The sequence below is a fragment of the Cupressus sempervirens genome, chromosome 4, assembly GCF_028749045.1.
Source record: "Cupressus sempervirens isolate cs-2001-9-10 chromosome 4, ASM2874904v1, whole genome shotgun sequence".
NCBI classification, from domain to species: Eukaryota; Viridiplantae; Streptophyta; class Pinopsida; order Cupressales; family Cupressaceae; genus Cupressus; species Cupressus sempervirens.
Window position 1 is genome coordinate 454,982,011 of NC_143121.1, and position 9,114 is coordinate 454,991,124.

Below are 9,114 nucleotides of genomic sequence, written 5' to 3' on the forward strand. Positions count from 1 at the left end.
CGGATGTAATTGAAAAGATTTCAAGGGTCTTGAAACTTTCCAGTGCATAGATCTAACAAAAGAAAATTCCTTGCAGCTGTGGAATGAGAACAAGAATGATTACCTCAGGTATGCTAATGACAAGTGGTTGATCAACAAGAGAGAAAATTTCTCTAGATGGCCTAAAGTAATGCACAAGACTGATTTCTCTCAAGAAGTCAATGACTTGATCACTCTTTTGAGTAGAGTTTGTAGCCTCAAAGAATCCAATCACTTTAATCCATGGATGTGTAAGTAGATCTACCAGATTCTTGAAAGGAGAGAACACATTTGTTGGGGAGATACCATAAGTACAATAATATGTGAATAATTGGTTCGTGTGAAGAGCTCTTGCTCATTCCATATGAATTCTTATCTGGTTTACAGTACTACAACTATGGGAACATTCTTAGGACTCTCTACCAAGGGAGATGCTCCAAGTTCCTATTTGGAGCTATTACGAGCAACTCACTCTTACATTGAGTAAGTACTACTACAAAAGGGTACAAGATGCCTTCTATGGGCATTTCAAGTGTCGCTTTGATAAATATTTGGCAACAAAAACAGTGTTTGAGGAAGCATGGGAAAAGATGAGTCAATATGGGTGTCCATTTCTACACTCTCCAACTTTCACCTACTTGAGAGTTGGTTGCTTTGAAAGAGAACCCTACACTTTACCAAAGTATCCTACTGATAGAATTATCCTCACAGAATTGGCAAGACAACTCATAATGGTGCAAGCGTGTAAAATCAGTCAACATTGGCTAGGATTTGGTATCTCATCCACAAATCCTCTTTAGATAGGCAAGTATTCATTGACCATAGTGCACAAGGCCAAGGCAATGCCATTTGAACTTCAGCCAATCACATTAAAGAAGTTCAAATTCAGGGTGGATTTTGATTATAGGGGCATGAACTCCAAAATGAAGAGGGCATTCACCCATGTTAACCGCATGGAGGATGTGTGGATAGATCTTCAGAGTGATAGATGTGACCAAAATGGACTATTGTTGGCTCACATTACAACAAATTGTCGATCTCAACTTAGTCCCTATTCTTGAAAGGGTTGAGGACGACGAGATGATCTAAGACCAAGAATATCATAGTACTCAAAGTGAGAAGCTTCTTCCTACCCCCATTCTATGGTAGCATAACGGATCAACTTCAATATTTGACCATTTTCAAGCCATCTTGATGAACAAAAATTGATGCAGGAGCATCTGAATTATTTTCTATCTACCCCGGTAGTCTAATGCAGGGGCATCCTTGGTTCCTTAAATTTCTACTCTTTTCTGCCAGTTGCTACCGAGTTCCAGTTACTACCGAGTTCCAATTACTACTGAGTGTTCCTTCGTATGTCAAGTTATCCAATGGGTGCCAAGTTCCTATTGATGCCGAGTAATCCTTTGGTTGCCGAGTTCCTGTTGATGCCGAGTGATCCTTTGGGTGCCGAGTTCCTATTGATGCCGAGTGATCCTTTGGGTGTTAAGTGCCAGTATTTCATGGAGCCTTCATTTGCCGAGTTCTGTGGTTCCAGTTTGGGCCGACCTCTCATGCATTTATTTTAGTTATGGGTATTTAATATTTGTTAAGAGCCGACTTGTGGCTTGGTTATGTATTTAATGTAAGGGTTTATTAGTTGGTATTTGAATCAGGCCGACTTGTGGCTTTTCTATGTTCTAGAATCTTTTGTAGGCCGTTTTGGCAAGTATTTAAGGGGATCTTGGGTAGAGTCTTAGGCAGATTTTGGAAGGGAGATGAGATAATTTGTGGGTAGAGGAGTCTTAGGTGGAGTAGCTTGGAGGTAGAAGTTCGTATTTGAGTTTGAAGATCTGTTCTTCTTTGAAAGATGTATTCTTCTTTGTAATGGCCATAACCCGAAAGGCCGTACAGCCGGGCATGTTGGATGTAAACTTATTGATTTGAATAATAGAAATATTCTTTGTCTGGATCTGAATCTTGCTCCTCTTGTTCATTTTCTGCTGTGTGTTGGTTTGTTGGTTTTTGGATCACCTCATTTTGGGGTACATTCAGATTCGTACTGCATCAGATGGTATCAGAGCTCAGTTGTTCCCGAGTGTGCAAACAGATCACCGAGTGTGAGGCAGTTTGTACAAGGACCTTGGTTGGGCAAAGTTTATCAGAGAAGGGTTTTTATTTTGGAAGTCCTAGCTAGTTGGCAATTTGGTGTAGGGTGGCAGATCTGTGGATTTGGCTTGCACTTGCAGAAGACTCACCGTTCGATTGTTGTTTGTAGAGATGGTTCGAGGAAGGAGAAATGTCAATCCAGAGTTATTAGACATGGTGAGGAAACTTGCAGCTAGAGTAGAAGCTATTGAGTTAGCGCCAAATCGTGGAAAACATCTTCATGAGGTTGAGAGTGATGAATATGATTCTTTTTGGGATGATTTACATGAAAGAATTGATGATTTGGAAAAGCCTGATTTGAGTTGGCATCTAAGGATTAGAAAAAAGGTTTGTTGGCCGGTTAAAGAGATTATGCAGAGAAGAAGACAGATCGTGGAAGTACATGATGATTTTGCTGAAATGGAGGAAATATCTTTTGGCTTTCATGAGCAGATGGATAGATTTGACATGGAAATTGCAGGGCATCTTGCTGTGCGCAATGAGATTGCTGAAGAAGAGAGTTTCACTTATGTTGGTAAGGATTTGGATGTTATTGTTCAAGATGATACTAATGTTGAAATGGATGTGATGGAGGACTTATCTGTTGCTGATGTTGCTGATCTTGAGTTATATGTTCCTTTTGTTATGAATGATGTTGATCTAGATGTTGCTCGTGATAAGAAGATGGAATTAGTTGTTGGTAATGTGCTTGAGGGTTTTAGAGATGTTATTGATGTGGATTTACATGACGCTGTTGTTGCTAATATGAATCTGAACTTATTCATTTGAATAATAGAAATATTCTCTCTTTGGATTTGAATCTCGCTCCTCTTGTTCATTTTCCGCTGTGTTGGTTTGCTGGTTTTTGGATCACCTCATTTTGGGGTACATCCGGATTTGTATTGCATAAAAAATACATGGTTGAGACGAAGGGATCTAAAGAGGATTAAATTGAAAGCCAGTGTAGATTGCAACCATTTTGGTCCAATGGGAAGGAAATATCAGGTTGATGGTAAGAAGAAAGATGGTTCATCCAACTCAGAGCCAAAAAAAGGCTTCAAACTAAAGCTCAAGGGAGGAAAAGTTGTCATTCCAACATTAGATTCTTCTCTAGTTCCTCTCAAAGTGCAAGAACCAAACGAGGAAGAATTAGCGATCCTTTCTCCTCCACAATGACCAAGCAACCAAGAGCCATCCATCCTAGGTGAAACTTAGTCCCTATTCCTGAAGGGGTTGAGGATGACGGCATGATCTTAGACCAAGAATACCACAACAGTCGGATTGAGAAGCTTCTTCCTACCCCCATTTTTTGGCAACAAAAGAAATCGACTTCATTATTTGACCGATTTCAAGCCATCTTGATGAACAAAAATACATGGTTGGGAGGAAGGGGTCTAAAGAGGATTAAATTGAAAGACTATGTAGATTGCAATCATTTCGGTCCTATGGGTAGGAAATCTTAGGTTGAGGGTAAGAAGAAAGACAGTTCATCCATCTCAAAGCCAGAAAAAGGTTTCAAACTGAAGATCAAGGGACGAAAAGTCATCATTTCAACATCATATTCTTCTTTAGCTTCTCTCAAAGTGCAGGAACTAGATGAGGAAGAAGTAGTGATCCTTTCTCCTCCACAACTGCCAGGCAACCAAGAACCATCCATCCTAGGTGAAACTTAGTCTCTATTCCTGAAGAGGTTGAGGATAACCACATGATCTTAGACCAAGAATATCACAATAGTCAGATTGAGAAGCTTCTTATTACTCCCATTCTAAGGCAGCATAAGGAATCAACTTCAATATTTGACCGATTTCAAGCCATCTTGATGAACACAAATAGATGGTTGAAAGGAAGGTGTCTAAAGAGGATTAAATTGAAACCCTGTATAGATGGCAACCATTTCAGTCCTATGGGCAGGAAATCTTAGGTTAAGGGTAAAAAGAAAGACAATTCGTTTACCTCAGAGCTAGAAAAAGGTTTCATACTGATGCTCAAGGAAGGAAAATTCGTCATTCCAACATCACATTCTTCTCCAGCTTTTGTCAAAGTGCAGGAACAAGACGAGGAAGAAGTAGTAGTGATCCTTTGTTCCCCACAATGGCCAAGCAACCAAGAACCATCCATCCCAAGTGAACCATTCTTGGCTGCACTAGATATTGATGTGGATTCTTTCTCTACAGTGTTCACACCCACCATTTCTATTTCTGAAGTGAACATTACAACATTGCCTATCTCTTCTGGCTCCTATTCTCACAATGGAACAATGTGAAAGTTTGGAGAATGTGCTTGAAGCTTTCTCTACTTTTCCGGCTCTCACAAAGGGACAAGTTTCCCAACTTGATACCTCGACTGCAAGGTTTTGAAATGTTTATGTCAGAATCAATTTCAGCCGTGCAAACAGAGGCATGTACTATGACATCAGAGATTCAATCAGGATCAATGTTTGCCATAGGCACCATCCCAGTCTCAATTGAAGAAGATTTCAACTTACAAGCATGGTTGGGCAATATTATTCTGAAGAAGAGGAAAGTCGAGTTACCACTAGATGATCTTTTTCCAAAGAAGAACAGATCCAAACTTCTAGTACGTAAGGCAAAGATTGTCTTGCGAATCTTAGTGGATTTTGTGAAATTTAAGTATGCTGAAATTGCAGAACCTTTAGTGGACAAGCCACCTAAAGAGCTTCGTTCAGAAAAATTGAACTTGGAAGATAGTCGTGGGTGGGATGCTAGTAGGATGCACACGATGTAGTTTCTACCTTGTCCAAATGAAACGATGAACTCTGGGAGAAGAACCACTATCATGAAATCATTTACCAACAATCTTCACAATCTATTGTCACCGCACCACATTCAGAACAAGTGAATTGAAGAGCTGAAGCAGTAAAGGCTTGGTTTGAACAAATCATCATAGAGGGAGTTTAGTCCATAGAAGAAACGCTTAAAGTTCTTGAATGTCTCAAGGCTACTGAAGAAAGGCTCAATGATATGCATTCTTCCTTCAACCAAGAACTAAAAGCCTTGGACGAAGATCTAAGCATATGGGGACAAAATTGTAGAAATTGACCTTGATGTCTTGGTCACATATGATATCATCCCATCTACAGAGATGTTCTATGCATACCAAGGGCTCATGGATCATAAGGTGCGAGTGATTGAAAGGCTGATAACATAGGTACAAGAAGCCCTTGGAAGCTACAATTCTATGGAAATTGATATCATGAATGATCTAAAGCAAATGGGGTGCAAGGTGCTCACTAAGGACGATGATTAGGTGACAGAGGAAGACACGACTTCATAATTCACCAATAGGGTCAATGCTGAATTGGAAGTAGATGAATTTGGAGTACAGCAATGAACATATTCTCAACCTAGAAGTTTTCAACAAAACACCTATGGGAGTTTATTGCAAAGAACCATCATATCATCAACAAGTGTCACACCACTGCAATCAAGGTTAATGGAATTGCACAAAAGATGGTAATTCTAGATCCTTCAATGCTTCATGATTGCATTACAAAATGCAAGGCTTTCATTGACAATCTTTGAGATCGATTCAACATTTTTCATACCAGGTTAGAAAGCATACCGAGTTAGATCAGTTTATTAGCATCATTGTTTACAATTTTAAGGTAAAAGTGTAGTTAAGAGGTTCATCTTGCCCATTACCCACTCCGCAAGTAAGTGGATTCTTTCTTGAAACAAGAGTTAAGAATATTAGTGACACCCTTTAAAAGTACCTTTAAACTACTTTCTTACCTTGAGTTGATCCAAGGAATGGTGAGAAGGGGGAGGCTTGCCTTCAAGATAGAGAGAGACTCTGTCTCACACACTAGCTGGTAATCCTATTTCGCAACGAAGTTTGTACAAATTGTCAGATGCAAATCCGAGAAATGGGTGCGTGGATGTACACATTTTTTTTTCGGTGATGTGGATGCGTTTATATAGATATAATGTATATGCAAAGAAATGAAAGAAATATAAAAAATTAAAAAAATTGATAGTATGACACTTGTAACTTCACCAACACATTCAAATTGAAATTCAAATATTCAATAAGATTTTAGACCATATCATAGACGTCTATGTTCATGATTCCAGTGCAAATCAAAAAATCATCACAATTATCAAATCAAAATATAGTTCATGATTCTATGTTCATGAATCTGAATTAGAATTATATGGATTCGCGAAAAAATCCACATCATCTCCAACTCCAGTTGTATGTCTAGCTGTAAACAAAATGAGATGAAGAATGGTCGAATAGCCTAGAGATTAAAAACTCTTATATGCATGTGCTAAAATTAAAATGTAAGTGGCAAAAAGCCATTATTTTTTTTTGGTCTTGGGCCCATGGATTCTTTCGGAAGCATCTAGATGCCTATGGATGCCATCAGGATTTCGGAAGTGCCTCCCAAGCATTTGGATGCGCGAGGATGACTCTGGGAGGCATCCCCGTGCAGCTAGATGCCTGGGAGGTGCTTCCAGATGGCACCCACGAGGCATCCACCTCCGGATCCGCTCCTAGTGGCATCCGCATCTCCCTCCTAGACAAGGAAGCTCACATTGGTATCCTTGATAATATTTCAATACGAATTCATAATCGAGATGTAGAAATTGCAAGATGATAATTTTTTCTTATCATGTTGACAATAATGCAAATTGACAGTCCAATTGAGATAAACAGTAGTCTTATATTATTGTCGATTGCCAATGTCTTAGGTTTTTGTTAGGAATGACATTATAGTTTTCTCAGGTTTTCATGATAAGACATTTCCAAGAATTATTGTCCATTCGAATTCAGAGTCTTTGGTTTGGTATCCTTTTGCAAGCAATACTCAAACTCCTGGTGGCAATATTTTAGAAAAGAATCAATAAAACGGGACTTATCTTGGACAAATGACTGGTAAACTTCAAGAGAATCCTTTTCATGTAGTAGCAATTTCCTGTTAATTGCTTGATTTTTTCCCTCCAATTTGAATTTTCAGATTTGCAAAGGTTCTGTCATGGAAATGCAGGAGGATATCGTATCCTACTATCCAGGCATTTATGTTTGAGTGGTCTGTCTGTCTGATCGAAGAATTTTGTATTTTTTTAAACGAGTCATTCAAGTGTTGATACAGATTCTATTGCAATGAGGTTCATATGAACTGTGCTTAATGTCTCTCAGGTAAGGTGGCTTCTGAAAATGTATAAGTATATATTAGTTTAAACATTTAGAACATTATGTGCAATACACAGTTGTACTGGAAAAAACATATAACATGCATGAAACCCAATAAATTCTTGAAAACTTCATCAATTGAATCATTTATAAATCAGGGATTGGTAACTTCGTTTTTCTAGAAATATAAGTGACTTAATATTAGCTGCTGGTACTAACTTCAACCTGTAAGTGACAATGCATTAAAAATAATCGCATCCTTAGAACTCCAAATACAAAAATAAAAACTTCTCATGAAAGGATGTAGCTATTATCTGAAGTTCTATCCCTCTCATTCATGAACTTAAGAAACCATTGTGCTTGATATTCAATTTCAGAGGTTTAGCATTTGCATTTGAGTTTGATGGAAATCTGATGCAACCACTCAATTTTAATTTTTTTCTATGGTATTATCTGATGTAAATATCTAAAGTTATTGTTTCTCGATTCTACAGTCAAGTAATTTGGTTTGGAGACTTGAATTACCGCCTTGATATGGCAGATGATGAGATTCGAAAGCATGTTGCAGAAGGAAAATGGGAAGCACTACTTTGCAGAGATCAGGTATTATGGAAGATTCAACCATTTAAGTTTTGTTTTTGTATGCTATCATTTTTTATGCTATGCCGCAGAGAGTCATTTCTATAAACAAGCAGTGTGCTTTTAAACTCCGTTACATCCGTTTACCATCATATTGATAGTCCGATAACGTGCTGGTTGTTGAATCCTTTGCATTTTAGTTAAGGAGAGAGCTGCATAAAGGGTGCATTTTCAGTGGATGGCATGAAGGGTCATGAAGGGTCCATAGGCTTTGGCCCAACTTACAAATTTGAATTTAATTCAGACAAATACTTTGGTGAAAATTCAAAGCCCGGGGACAAAAAACGGAGTCCTGCATGGTATATCACCACATTATATTTTCTCTATTCCAGATGTATAAGAGGTCCCTGAAGTTGTACAACTATTACACTAGAGAAATTCTTCTTATTTTGTTTCATTGACAGGTGCGACCGAATTATTTGGCTTGGGATGGGCATGAAACAACTTTCATATAATCGAGTAGAACTAATGCTCTCAGATCATCGGCCTGTGAATTCAGTGTTCCTGGCAGAGGTAGAAATATTTAGCCACAGAAAGCTCCAGAAGGCTTTGAATTTTACAGATGCAGAGCTAGAAGCTGAAGATCTCATGCCTGAGACAAAAACTAATGTAAGAATGTAGGGTGCACTTTGGAGACATCAAGTTCTTGTTTATGTTTTTATAGTACTTTGGATGTCTTATAAGTAGGTTTCGACTATGTTACATTTAAAGTGGTCTACTAAAGAGAGTGATTATTTCCTTGTCGCAGATCAGAAAGTTAACTCTCTACCAGATTTCTCTTTTCAGGAAAATTAAAAAATTTAATAGCATTGTACACAACTTAAGCTGAATGGCACAGTGCAGTATCTGCAAATGGTATTTGAAAAGTTAATGTTTCTTGCTAACGAAGGACCAGCAATACTTGCAAAGAAAAAATAATAGCAAATCACCTCTGAGATTCTTCAGTCACTATTTGCCATGTCTTTCAAGGGGAAACATCCAGTATATGCAAGAAAAACAGTGGGAAGGTATAGCAGAGACGCAGGGCATGTGTACGACAAGTGGAGGTCACAGGTTCAAATCCAAAGGTTTGAAAGCTGTACACCTTATTTATATAAAAAGCAAGTGATTCATAATGGGGATGTCATACTCCAACTTGGTGCCTTGCTTGAAGTGACCTATATAATACCTTAC

General features: G+C 38.3%; 1 pseudogene across 1 annotated transcript in view; it reads left to right on the top strand.

The window, feature by feature from the left end:
- Positions 1-8,866, top strand: part of LOC149561947 (type I inositol polyphosphate 5-phosphatase 2-like) — a 119,721-nt pseudogene extending 110,855 nt beyond the window's left edge. Inside the window, exons 9-12 of the transcript XR_016363880.1 lie at positions 7,797-7,905; positions 8,082-8,240; positions 8,346-8,550; positions 8,690-8,866. The product of XR_016363880.1 is annotated as a type I inositol polyphosphate 5-phosphatase 2-like (transcript). The remainder of the gene's footprint in view (positions 1-7,796; positions 7,906-8,081; positions 8,241-8,345; positions 8,551-8,689) is intronic.
- Positions 8,867-9,114: the final 248 nt, after the last annotated feature.